Source organism: Scyliorhinus canicula, chromosome 5 (genome assembly GCF_902713615.1).
Source record: "Scyliorhinus canicula chromosome 5, sScyCan1.1, whole genome shotgun sequence".
NCBI lineage: Eukaryota > Metazoa > Chordata > Chondrichthyes > Carcharhiniformes > Scyliorhinidae > Scyliorhinus > Scyliorhinus canicula.
In genome coordinates, this window is record NC_052150.1 from 87,079,055 (window position 1) to 87,093,080 (window position 14,026).

Sequence of the window (14,026 nt, forward strand, 5' to 3'; positions counted from 1 at the left end):
TAACCTGCACATCTTTGGACTGTGGGAGGAAACCTGAGCACCCGGAAGAAACCCACGGACACACGGAGAGGATGTGCAGACTCCGCACAGACATTGACCCAAGCCGGAATTGAACCTGGGACCCTGGAGTTGTGAAGCAATTGCACTATCCACAATGCTACCGTGCTGCCCCTTTCAATTGCACAATGTTTATTTATACATGATAAAGAGGTATTATGTATATCATTTATACATGATACCTCTCTAGGTAGGTATCATTTATACATAATAAAGAGGTATCATGTATCAATGGCCATTGATACTTTAAAGTGTCTGGATGTTTGATATTTATATAGGGTTGTAGGAAAAAAGTGTTTTAAGAAAGTAGAAAACTGTGAATTAATTTTATTTTAGTTTTCTTATTGATCCTATTGTTACTATATGATTTATTGATATTGTACAGAGTGCACAATAGATGAATGAGCATGGAAGTGTCATATTTTGGCATAGAGCTTATATGAGGCTATTGGGAATAGGAGAGGGCATAGCTTGGCATGGAGGGTATGAGGGGCCATTGGTTGGGAGCATAAGGTGTCATGACTTGGCATGGATGGAGCATGCTGGGTATGTAAGAGGCTAGACATTGTGAGGGTAGAGGGCAAAGGGCTGTTCTTTGTTTTGCTGTCATTATTAGAGCTAGGACGAAGTCCCAGAACATCGTCGAGCCTTTTAAATGGCACACCTCAGTACTTGGTAGATCCGTGGCTGCTTCCGAACACTTTCCAGGGGCAGTAGCCCCACTTCTGTTAGCACTCCCCAACCCCATCTTTGCTGGGGTTGGTGGGCCGAGCAGAAAATTTCCCAACTCCTGCCACCCGCCTCTGGGATGAAAATCCAGCCAGTCGATTGTGAAAGAAAGGAAACTAAATGGTCTGGTCTCAACTGAATTATTGTGTTGAATTCTGGGCACTGTACTTCAGGACTGATGTGAAGGCATTAGTGAGATTGAAGAAAAGATTCATGAAAATGGTGCCAGGAATGGGGGACATCAGTTATGTGGATAGATTGGAGAAGCTGGGTCTGTTCTGCTCAGATAGGTTTGAGAGGAGATATGATAACGGCTATCAAAATCATGAGGGGTATGGGCAGAACCAAAGGCAATATGAGGAAAAGCTTTTTTTAACACAGCGATTAGTTAGGATCTGGAATTCATTGCCTGAGAGCATGGTGGAGACAGATTTGATGGTGGCTTGCAAAAGGCAATTGGAAAATTGTTTGCAAAGAAATGATTTGCAGGGCTACTGGAAAAAGGTAAGGAAATGGGGTTGCTGAGATGTTCCTGCAGAGGTGGCACACACACAATGGGCCAAAAGGCCTCATTCTGTGCTGTAACCTTTCTGTGATTTTATAATAGGCTGTGCAATGAGTCTTAATTTGAAAATTGTGAGAGAATAAGGAGGAGAACCATAGGGTGACAGATTTGGAATTTAAGTACCAAGGGAGGAAAGATCAGCATAGCACAGTCCATCTGATTAAAATAGAGATGAGATTGGTTTTAATGATGCAAAATTGGAGTTTTGAGGTGAACCAGAATCACCAGATTTCCGCCAGCTTGTACAACAAATCTGCTATTTATAAGACCATTGAGGGTCCAGAGGAGACGCATCAAAACTAAAGCTGATTCTTACCGAAAGCGTGTTGGGCTGGATTTGAATCATACCTAAGCAGATGAAAGAATTTTCATTATTCTCACTTTGGAAACCAAATTCTGTTGCAAGACAGCACTAGTTTGTCGCACTGTAAACATTAACAGAACTGACAGCCCTCAGAGCGGCGAATGTTAAATTACCCAAACCAAAAAATACAAAACCTTATCTGACCAAATGCTAACATTGCACTCTTTCTCAAGTAGCATGATCATAACTGACCAAAGAATTCTCATTGTTCTAGCTCGGTTGATATTTCAGGAATGATTTTACAAATAAATGCTTCCAGCATGGAGCCTTAACTATCATGGCCAGATACTGGGAAGTCGTGAGTGTCCTTCCCACAATTTGTGGACCCTTAGAAGGAACGGACTGAGTGCATCTCTGTAGGTGAGGTTCCAAGCCAGAAAGCGCACTTTGAGAAAAACATCTCACTTGCCAATCTTGATTTTGTCACTTTGATATTAATGATAGTGGTTAGCATTGGTGCTTCACAGCACTAGGGTCCCAGGTTCAATTCCTGGCTTGGGTCACTGTCTGTGCGGAGTCTGCACGTTCTCCCTATTTCTGTGTGGGTTTCCCCCGGGTGCTTCGGTTTCCTCCCACAAGTCCAGAAAGATGTGCTGTTAGGTAATTTGGACATTCTGAATTCTCCCTCAGTGTACCCAAACAGGCGCTGGAATATGGTGGCTAGGGGCTTTTCACAGTAACTTCATTGCAGTGTTAATGCAAGCCTACGCGTGACAATAAAGATTATTATTATTACCTGAAAATACCTGTAAATGTTATCCAAGGATTGAAAAATCTCCAAATTCTGTTCTATGATCGCAGCTAAAGGCTTTTGAGATGAAATCTCAGATCTGACGTTATTTTGCAAATGAACTCTGATATGCACTGAAGCACACCACAAACATGAGGCTAGTTTTCACATCTCATGCATCAGACTTCACATGCTTCTATAATCTTATGAAAGAAACTTCTGCACCTGAATGCTATATACATGAGCATGCCACATCCTATGCCTCACTGAATTCATTTAAATTGACTGTGTTATTTTTAACAGAGCATTTAAACTCAAATGCTAGCCACATTACCTCAAAGGGCTCTGCATGCTGCATGCTCTGTTAGTGCTTTGATACAGATTCCTTGGTACAATACACATACAATTACTTCAGTTAAAATATATATATATATAAAAACCAGATTTTAAACAAATTACACTGATAAATAGTCTAAAATAATCAAAACACTGCTGGATTCTGAAACAAGAATTGACGTTGGAAAAACTCAACAGGTTTGCAGCACCTATCAGGAGGGAACTATTTCGAGTCACGGACTCTCGGTCGGGACTGAAATGAGGGAGAATGTTAGGTGTGCCTCTCACATTTGACCATTTGTTCTTAATGTTGCTACATATTGTTGCAGTTCTTTTTGCTCTAACATTCTCTCTCCTTTCAGTTCTGATGGTCCATGACGCGAAACGTTAATTATGTTTCTTTCTAATAGATGCTGACAGACCTGCTGAGTTTTTGATAAATAGTCTGCTCAATTGGGAGAATTCTCAGCTCTCAGTTGGAAAGTCATTGGTTTTAGCCCCTGTCCAGATACTTGAGTATATAATGTAGCTGACACTCCCGTGCAATACAGTGGGCCTGCTGCATGGTTGTCGATGCAATCTTTTGGATGCCCTCCCAGTAGACCCAATCAGTTGGGCATGTTACAAGCTCAGATGTAAAAAATCCCGTCGTCCTACTTGAACAACATTTCGCCTGGTGTTATGACGAATGTTTCTCCCTTTACGAACACCTAAATCAGATAGTTTGGTCATTTGTTTCATTGCTGTTTCTGGGACACTGTTGTGTTCCATTTCTTACGCTTAAAGATAAATACACTTCAAAAAGTACATGACTGTCTGTAAAATGCTTGGGGCATCCTGAGATCATGCAAGGTGCAATATAAATGTAAGTAATTACGTTCACCAGTAAGAACTGTAATTTAGTTTCAGCGTCGTTGGACTGGATTTTCCGCACCCCGGTGAGTTTGAAGATGGGGGGGGGGAAGCATGTAACATCCAGTGGGTGGCCGCCCTGCTGCCTACCAGCCCACCCCTGACCAATCTGAAATTGTATATGGCGGCTGGAGAGGAGTCAGTCAGCCTGCCTTCCTACCCTTGAGCCTGCAGAGGTACTTAAATGGCCCTATAATAGATGTGTAAGGACCTCATCTCATTCCCGCCAGTAATCTAGCGAGTGGGTGGAGACCATGTGGGAAGCCTCGAACATTTAGCTGCATGAGCTAGTGTTGAGCGATAGGGTTGGGGATGGATTGAGGGGAGTTTCCCTTCTTCCCTCCTTGCTTGACACTTGCCCAGTGGAAGCACCTCCACCCCCACAGAGTCATACCCCTCTTTGACCCTCCCCCAGTCTCAAACCTGGACACCACCCCTGTATTTGTCTTGCTCAGGCCCCTGACTCCAGATTTACCTGGGCTCCCTGGCGGGCTGGGCTGCCTGTAGTCCCAGCTCTGACCACCATTCCTCGTTGGTACTATTGGAACAACAGAGCCACCAAGCATCTGTTTGACAGGCAGGTCTCTAAGGCGGGACATCCTCCTGTGAGAGGGGTGGAAGTCTCGTCTAATGCTCCCAGCGTTAAATTACAGTCAGGATAGAGGGGCTCCCCCTGACCTTTTAGCCCAGAGGGAGGAGGGGTGCAGTTGTGGGGACAGTGTCATCCCATAAAATTCAGCCCATTCATTTAATATGGGAACAATGATATCACTGCCGTACTGTAATTGGGAGCTGGAGAGTCTAAAGCACCCTCGAACCATACTTACCTATGGTATCAACATTTATAATTATAATTTCTTCCAATGGTTATAATACAGTAGCTCTGATGGACAACTGAATATGGATCATTATAGGGTAAAAATAGAAATATAGGCATGGTGGCACACTGGTTAGCACTGCTGCCTCACAGTGCCAATGACTCGAGTTCAATTCTGACCTTGCTTGACTGTGTGGAGTTTACACATTCCCCCTGTGTCTGTGTAGGTTTCCTCCGGGTGCTCCGGTTTCCTCCCATAGTCTAAGGATGTGCAGGTTAGGCGGACTGGCCATGCTAAATTGCCCCTTAGCATCCAAGGCTGTGCAGGTTATCAGGCTGCGGGGCAGTGGAGCCACAATAGGGTGTAATTTTGGAGGGTTGGTGCAGATGTGATGGGTCAAATGGCCTCCTCTGCACTGTAAGGATTCTATGAATAGGAATAGGCCATTTGGCAGTTCTGCTGTTGTGTGAGAACATGACTGAGCTCTATCACAACATTATTACCAGCCTTGGCTCCTTCGTTAGTGAAAATTTCAATCTCAGATTTAAAACTATTGATTAAACTAGTACTTACTTCTTTTTACGAGACAGAGTTGCACCCTTTTATTAAACTTTGCATGAAAAGTGTTCACTAATATTTTGGCTCTAATTTTAAGAATAAGATCCTCTGAACTAACTAGATGAACAGTAGAAGCCTTTATGCATCATTAAATGTAAATATGTTTGTCCATGTGGATTCAGAACAAATAACCATCACATTCAGGATACCTCTACAGTAAACATTCGCAAATAAAGCAGGGTGTGCTTTAAAAATAACAACGCAATATTTGCTCAACAGCGCTATTATACAAATATATATTGATGGTTTTGCATATTCAAAATCCATTCCACATTTGTGAAGGGTGATTGATTCCCTTCTCACCCGTTGGCTCAGTTTACTAGCCAGCAAATACAAGAATGCAGCATAAATAATCCATTAATTCAGCACTAAATAACCATGCCTGGCCTCTGGTTGTGCAACATATGATGTGTTTCTGGTGAGTCTATGGTCAATATTAAAATCTTTAGCCCAAAATTTTGCAGAATCATAATGACGCTGGAGCTATTTCTAAATAGTAGGTGAGATCCCCAATTCCAGGATTCCTGTCCCCATTCCCCATACCCCAATTTTCACTGGGACAGGATAACGGTGCAGGGAGCAAGTTTTCATCCTGCATTCCTGAGCTGGTCAGTGGGTGGCACGGTAGCACAGTGGTTAGTACTGTTGTTTCACAGCTCAGAAAAGGGAGGCAGACTTCCGCCTCCCTCCACCTCACTCCCTGGCAAAGAAGATACAACCTTTATGGGCATGTTCTCCCAAGGAGGACAGGCTAAACTGGAAATTTTCCCATCTCCCACTACCCACCTCGAGAATACAAATCCAGGACTACGACGTCCAGCTGTGTGGACCATGTATATTTCCAATGGTGAGAAGTTGGTTGGTTAATAAAGCTAAGGATTGCCTTTTCTGTTTCTTTTTTGGAATTGAATTTCTCTGGGGCTGGCCCCAGTTTCTTGCTTTAACTGCGACAGAACAATCCTTGAGGTGAAAGTGTTCATTTTTGTCACTTTTTATACTGAAGCAGAATTGTGTCATATTACAATTCTATTACTGTTGGTCTCAATGTGGGAGTAAACATTAATTTTAATAACAGGATCTGACATTCCATAGGCTTCACTCTGCAGTAATTGTATCTAAAATAAGGATTGCAGTGTGAGTGAACTCGTGTCCAACATCTGTCTCTCTTCCTTTGAAGTCAAGTGATTATTTCGGGAAAAAGGCAGATGACTGGGTCACTTTTGTGGGATTCTTCATTTTTTCTGAGTTTGATTCATAAAGTGATCTAAATTCAATTTGCAGCTCTCCCAGATTAAAAAAACAGTACAGTTCAATAGCAATGCACCTGTAATCAAACTATTTCTGCATTTTTGATGTTCCGCACAATGCAATTTCAGAATTATAGTTCCTAGCCAGGAGAGACTTTAATGAACTCTAGTGGCAGGTACAAAAAGTAATGGAATGTTAGTCTATGTGTGAAGGAAGCTGGATTACAAAAGGTGGAAGTTACACTTCACTTGTAAATAGATCTGGTTAGACTGTATTTGGGAGTCCAGCATTCAGGTCTGGACACTGCACCCCATGAAGGATGTATTGGCGTTGAAACGTGTGCATGCTAGGTTCACCAGAATAGTAGCAGAGCTAATAAGATTAAACTGTGAGGGCAGGTTATATGGACTTGGCTTGTATTCGCTTGAGCACAGAAGATTAATGAATAATTTAATTGAGGTGCTTAAGAATTTAATAGGGTGGATAGGCAGACACAGTTTATTCTGGTGATGGAGTCCAGAATAAGGGGCACAACCTTAAAACTAGCACGAGCAGTTCAGGGTGATGTCTTCATACAAAGTGCAGTGGAAATCTAGAACGTTCTTCTCAAAAAAGCTGTTGGAGTTTGATAAATTAAGAGATGTCATAGTTGTTGTTACAATACCAAAAATACCTCAATAAAATGTTTATTTAAAAAAAAAGAAATGTCATAGTTGAGATTGGCCAGCATTTGTTAGGTAAAGGTACCAGGAGTTGTTATTATGGAGTTGAGATCAGTTTGGTCATAATCCAACATGGCAAAGTTGACCTGAGGGGCTGCAAGGCTACCCCTCTTCCTACAGTCTTATATTCCTATGCTTATGAAAACAGATGTTTCAGCGGATCACTCATTTCATTTAAATCTTAACAGTTAAGAAGCCAGTTCCACCGATTGCAGACAAGGGCACTAATACCACTCGCAAATACAAACACCAATGGCACAAACCAGTGATCCCACTGCCAACTTGACAGTACCAACGTCTCAAACACTGTCAGCTCTATATATGTCGCTATGAAAGATTACACAAGACCTTTGTTTAGTGGCTGTACCATAGCTTCTGATATCAATTCCCACTTAAATGTACAAAGTTTAGTGATTCTACCAAGGGTAACGTTTCGCATATCTGAGAGACTTTAATTTATTCCAATTTTAATTTGATTATCCCAATTAATTGCTCAATAATTGGTGGTCCCAAATGATGAACTAAGCATGAGGGCGGTGGTCCTCAGCCTACTATTACTGTGTTATTTGCTTAGCAGTGTTTCCTGCCACGCTGCAGTTACTGTTTTTATTATTGTGGAGATGGCTGCAATTATTTACATTTTAGTGAATTGGGTAGTTAATGGCTTGTTTGTTCAATGAAGTCACCGCTATTAACCTGCGGGGAGTAGTGCTTTGATAGTTTTTGGCCCCAGTTGGTTTTTAAGTCAAGTGGCTCGAGATATTGTTGCTGAACTGCAAAGTACTGCCAGATTCACTGAGGCCAAAATGTCACATGACAGAAATTTACCAGACCAAAGCTTTGATAGGATACAAACTGCTATAAATCAAGGGTGTGGAAATGGAACGGAGGGAGTACATTAAAGGCACTTGACAAACTACTGTGACATTCTTTATTTTTATATTTGATGATATACTGGGCAAAAGACTCACTGCAAAAATTAAATAAAATCCACAGCTGTATTTGGCAGCTGACCGAGAATGATTTAAAGCATAAAAACTAAAATTGTACTCAGTTTATTTGTTCTTTACTAATTTCTCTCCCAACCATGCTTGGGCCAGCTGAGAGAATACAAAAGGTCAGTAGGTGGACTGGTTGGTGCTCAAACTCCTCCTCACCAGCCTAACTGTATCAGTCATGACCTGACTATGCAAATCACCACTTTAGTCTTTGTGAAGATCATCTCTGCACTGGGAGGACATCCTCCATTGTGTAGAATGGGAATAAGTTGGGCAGTTAAGAAGATCTAGCAGTCCAAAACCGGGCACCTCTGTGGCGTGGTAGCAGCTTTGTACACCACCACAAATTGTAACCTCTTGATCTCGCACATCACTCACTGTGTCATTACCTTCAAACCAAGAGACCCAGTGTAGTCGGGCATGTCAGAAGCAGCACTGGATATAATGTAGGAATTGATATCAATTCAGCTATTATACACAGCTACCTACAGATTAAACACCAAAAGCAACAGGCTAGAGTTTGAGTAAAGCATTCACAAAACCAACATTTAATAGTGAAGCTTTGACAAAGGGTCATCTGGACTCGAAACGTTAGTGCTTTTCTCTTCCTACAGATGCTGCCAGACCGGCTGAGATTTTCCAGCATTTTCTCCTTGGATTTAATAGTGAAGCTCTGCCATCACACGCCATTCAGTCAAGAATGGTGGTGGTTGAACAAAACAACTAACAGGAGAGAGAGGCTCCAAGAACATTCCCATCCTCAATCATGACGTGGAGATGCCGTTGTTAGACATTCACCTGAGGAAGGAGCAGTGCTCCGAAAGCTAGTGATTTGAAACAAACCTGTTGGACTTTAACCTGGTGTTGTAAGACTTCTTACTATACTCAATCCTGGTGGAGCGTGCAAGCACAAGTCCAAGAGACAAAGCTGAATTGTTTCCAAGGGCCAAAGTGTTTTATTGACGATTCTTCTTGACGTCTTGCTGAGATTCCCACTACTATAGTTGATGTCTAACCAACTAGATTCATCCATGTGGCATTAATTAGCAGCTAAATGTACAACACAGCAAAAGCTAATGGGCCCTGACTACAGCCTTGCCTCTCATACTGAAGGCTTATGTGCCAGAACTAGCTGCTTTCCTCCCCAAGTTATTATAATAGTTTGGATATTGGCATCTATCGGAAAATGCTAATGATTTTCCAGGTATGTCTTTTCCAAAACAAAAATATTGTAAATGTAATTTGTATTACTGTCCTGTTAGTCTCCTCTCAGGAAATAAGGAGTCAGCAATAGTGCTGTCAAATGACAATTACTAACAAATAAAGTGCTCACTGATGTTCAGTTGAGTTCTGCCAGAAACACTCCGCTCCAGACAGGTACACAAGAGGAGATGTTTAAAGTAGCATTCAACCCAATTATGGCGGCAAGGAGCCCTAAAGAATAAACTTTATAATGTATTGGAATCAGGTCAGATATAGTCTGCCAAAGGCCAGCCATCATATCCTTGAGAGTTCTTCAAAAAAATATCCTCTGCTCAACCATATTCAGTTGCTTCATCAATGACATTCCCTCCATCATACGATCAGGAGTGGGGCTCTGCTAACTATTCAATTATTGTGTTCAGTTCCATTCACATCTCCTCTGCTACTGAAATATCAATGCCATCCTACAATATAACATGAATAAGATTCAGGTTTGAGCTGACACGTAGCTGGAAACGTCCTTACCACATAAGTGCCAGGTAGTGACCATTTCAAACACGACAAAGCCTAGCCATTTTCCTCTGAGCTTTAACATCACCATTATTATCAAACTCCTCACCAAAAACACTCTTTGGGAGCCACCTCTGACCGAATCTGAACTGGAACAAGCACATTAACACTGGCTACAAGACCAGTGTTTACCTCCTCACCCATCAAAGATTCTTCATCATCTACAAGGTTTAAGTTAGGAGTGTGATCAGATACTGACCACTCACCTGGGTTGGTGTCGCCGCAACAACATTCAAAAGCTCAACATTATCCCAAAGAGAGTAATTTGCTTCTGCAGCAGTCAATATCTATCCAGTGCACAAAGTGGCTGCAGTATGCACGGTTCACAGGGTACAGTGCAGAAATTCACCAAGACTCCTTCCTTCAGCAGCTTCTAACCCGTCTGCAACCGCTACCAGCAGATGGTCAAGAACAGTCAAGCCAGGAGAACAGTGTTAATGTCCACAGAGGGCGGCATGTGGCACAGTGGTTAGCACTGGGACTACGGCGCTGAGGACCCGGGTTCGAATCCCGGCCCTGGGTCACTGTCTGTGTGGAGTTTGCATATTCTCCCCGTGTCTGCGTGGGTTTCACCCCCACAACCCAAAGATGTGCAGGTTGGGTGGATTGGTCACACTAAATTGCCCCTTAATTGGGAAAAAAAAAAATTGAGTACTCTAAATTTAAAAAAAATTAAGGTCCACAGTCCTCTTCAAGTCATACTTGAGTGTGTATCACCTATTCTTCACTGCCACTGAATCGATACGCTGGCATTTACTACCTAACACAATTGAGGGACCATCATTGGCACAAGGAGTACAACAATTCAAGGAGAAGGCTCACCACTTAGGCAATAAATGTGGCTTTGTCACTGCTGCCCACATGTTAAGAAAAAAATATTTAACAAGATCTTCTATTCTTCACAAGCCACCTCCATCTTGATAAACACAAATTTCAATACAAACAAATAAATTTAAAACTTCTACTGTATAAGGCTTTGATCAAGATAAGAACAAACATAAAAGACATTTTGAACAGCTAAATCTGCAGCTGATCCATCTCTGATAATAATCAAGGCATGAAAAGCACTGGTTTAAGTAATGTTTGGGAATGGCAGGTATTTACTGGTGTAAAGGGTGGGCCAAAAAAACTCATCTGGGAGGAATTCTGTGACACAATTTTATCACTGATTTCAGTGGATATCCTTCAAGCGATACTGAGAGGCCTTGGAAGCTGAGGGTTGTTGCTGAAACACTTGGAATTAGCCTAGCTTGAAAGTAACAAAGCAATGCTCCCTTTAATTTAAGCTCAGTAATTTTGAGGTTAATCAATTTATCAAAATATCTTGCAGGAGATTAGACAGTATCATAGATCTTCACATTGTCTTCTCATTTCTACGGTATAACCTGAATTCAAACTGACCACTATAATTAAAATGTTTCCCCTCTAGACATACATAAAATCCATACAGTTCAGAAGGAGGCCATTCAGCCCATCAAGTCTGAAGAGACCCCCTGAAAGAGCACACTATCTAGGCTCACTCCCTCGCCGTATCCCTGTAACCCCACCTAACCTGAACAACTTTGGACAGTGAAGGGCAATTTGAGCGTGGCCAATCCACCTAATGAGCACATCTTTGAACTCTGGAAGGAAAGTGGAGCACCCGGAGGAAACCCATGTAGGCACGGGGAGAATATGCAAACTCCACACAGACAGTCACCGAAGGCTGGTATTGAGCCCGGGTCTCTGGAGTTGTGAGGCAGCAATGCTAATCACTGTGCTGCCCTAAATTACAAGGGAAGGGAAAATCTAAGTTAGTTCCCAGTGGGTACAGATCTACAGCAAAACATTTACTACAATGTGGCCCAAATTTTTAATATTGTTCATCACAACCACGAACCCATGGAAATTGGTGCAGCACAAAGCTGCCCCCCCCCCCCCCCCCCCCCTGCAATTTTACACCTGAGAAATAAGCAAAACCAAATCTAATTTGTTCTTCCCAATTACGGAAACATTGCCCATTTCCATGCACTGTTAGGGCAAGACAGATATTTTCAGCTCTTCATTTATCTATTTTTGATGACCTATTTCACTCAAAAGTGCTGATTTTTAATTGTGATCAGCAGGGCTTCCAATAAAAGCTAAAAGCAAGTCACTGTGGATGTTGAAATCTGAAACAAAAAGAGGAAACACTGGACAACCTCAGCAGGTCTGACAGCATCTGTGAGGAGAAAAGGGAGCTAATGTTTCAAGTCTGGATGACTCTTTGTCAAAGCTAGAGATAACTGAAAATCGGGTTAGATTTATACTGTAGTGGGGGGGGGGGGGGGGGGGGGGAGAGAGCGGTGGGGCTGGATAGGGGGCCAGCGATAGGTGTAGATAGACAAAGATTAGCCCCCTATCCAGCCCCATTGCTCACCGCCCCCCCCCCCTCACTACAGTATAAATCTGACCCCAGTTCCAGTTATCTCCAGCTTTGACAAAGAGTCATCCAGACTTGAAACATTAGCTCCCTTTTCACGTCAGACCTGCTAAGATTGTCCACTGTTTTCTGTTTTTGTTCCAATAAAAGCTGCTCACCAGTATGGTACTGGACAACTCAAAAGTCAGCGAGTGAAATATCCAGCCTCCCTTTGTTAAACTGTGCAGCAGCTTCAAAAGCACCATTTCTCTTTTATATATCAACCAACTCTTCTTATTTTCGGACACTGGGCCCTGATCATCAGTCCTAAAGCTCAGCAGCAACCAGCACGAGAGTGCCAGATACTTCATCCAGAACCCTGGGCAACTCTGTATTGAACACAGCACCGGCAGCACAGTGATTTTAACAAGTTTCTTCACCCACAAATCAAACCATGAGTTAGTGCTAGAACCTAGCTCAAGCGTTTCATGCAGTAATGCGCTATACTTTATCAAGTTCATGCTAAGAAGATGTTTTGCAGACTATCATAGTGATGCTTTAGAATATATGCTGAGTTCACAGAAATCTGTGGACATTTTTGTGTCTCTATTCTTCATAGAGTTCATAGAATTTACAATGCAGAAGGAGGACATTCAGCCCATTGAGTCTGCACCGGCTCTTGGAAAGAGCACCCTACTTCAGACCCACGCCGCCACCCTATCCCCTTTATCCCAGTAACGCCACCTAACCATTTTGGATACTAAGAGCAATTTAGCATGGCCAATCCACCTAACCTGCACATCTTTGGACTATGGGAGGAAACCAGAGCACCTGGAGGAAACTCACACAGACACGGGGAGAATGTGCAGACTCCACACAGACAGTGACCCAAGCCGGGAATTGACCTGGTACCCTGGAGCTGTGAAGCAACTGTGCTAACCACTGTGCTACCGTGCTGCTCCCATTCTTGGTAGTAAGAACTCTATCAATAAACCTTTATGCTTTAAAAAAAACAATAAAAGGAGGCAATTACAACATGTTGGAATCTCGAGGCGTGGAAGTTTTACGAAGGCACGGAATAGTTATGTTCTGTCAAAGCACTCGTCAACAGCTCCAATAAAGACATGTGGTTTCAGATCAGCTTGCTCGCAGAAATGGACACGGATAGTGGGGTGTTATTAGTGGAGGGGACAGCGCCATAAAGTTATATCGGAATCTTAACATGCAAACAAGCTGCTCAGCTCAGCCACTTAAGGTTGGCAAAACAAAAGCAAAATAGTGCAGATGAAGCCAATGGAAAGTGAGAGTTAGGCGGTTCCTAGCTGGCCCTTATCACCAGTTTTACACCTGTTGAGCAGGTTGGAAACTCAGCCTTTGGTCCCGCCTCACTCACTAATTGCAGTGAGTGACAGATAGCTAGCATTCTATTCTCACCTACTTTGCTCATATAAGATCATTTTGAGAGACATTGCACTATATTTAGTTCAGCTTTCTGTTGAGGCAAATAGGAGTGATAAGGAGCCATTGATTCTTTCAAGAAATGGCTCCCAGTGGAAGGTGTGAGGTTAAAAAACGATCCTTGAGACGTATTACGGCATTTGTGAACAATTAATTTAAACTGAAATGCAATTGAATACTTAAAGTCTTCGGCCTTTTAATTTTTCTGCTTCCAACCACAGTAAGCCAAGAAATATCTGACTGCAATTAGGGGGTGATTCTTTCTCAGTTGAGAAGTGCATTCACCAAAAGTTTTGAAATCTCTTGAGCAGGGAACAG

The 14,026-nt window shown here is 42.5% G+C and overlaps 1 protein-coding gene across 6 annotated transcripts in view; it reads right to left on the reverse strand.

Annotated features, from left to right (window-relative positions):
* Positions 1 to 14,026, reverse strand: part of LOC119966112 (retinoic acid receptor beta-like) — a 279,552-nt gene that overhangs the window by 34,095 nt on the left and 231,431 nt on the right. The gene's annotated exons all lie outside the window — the stretch shown is intronic.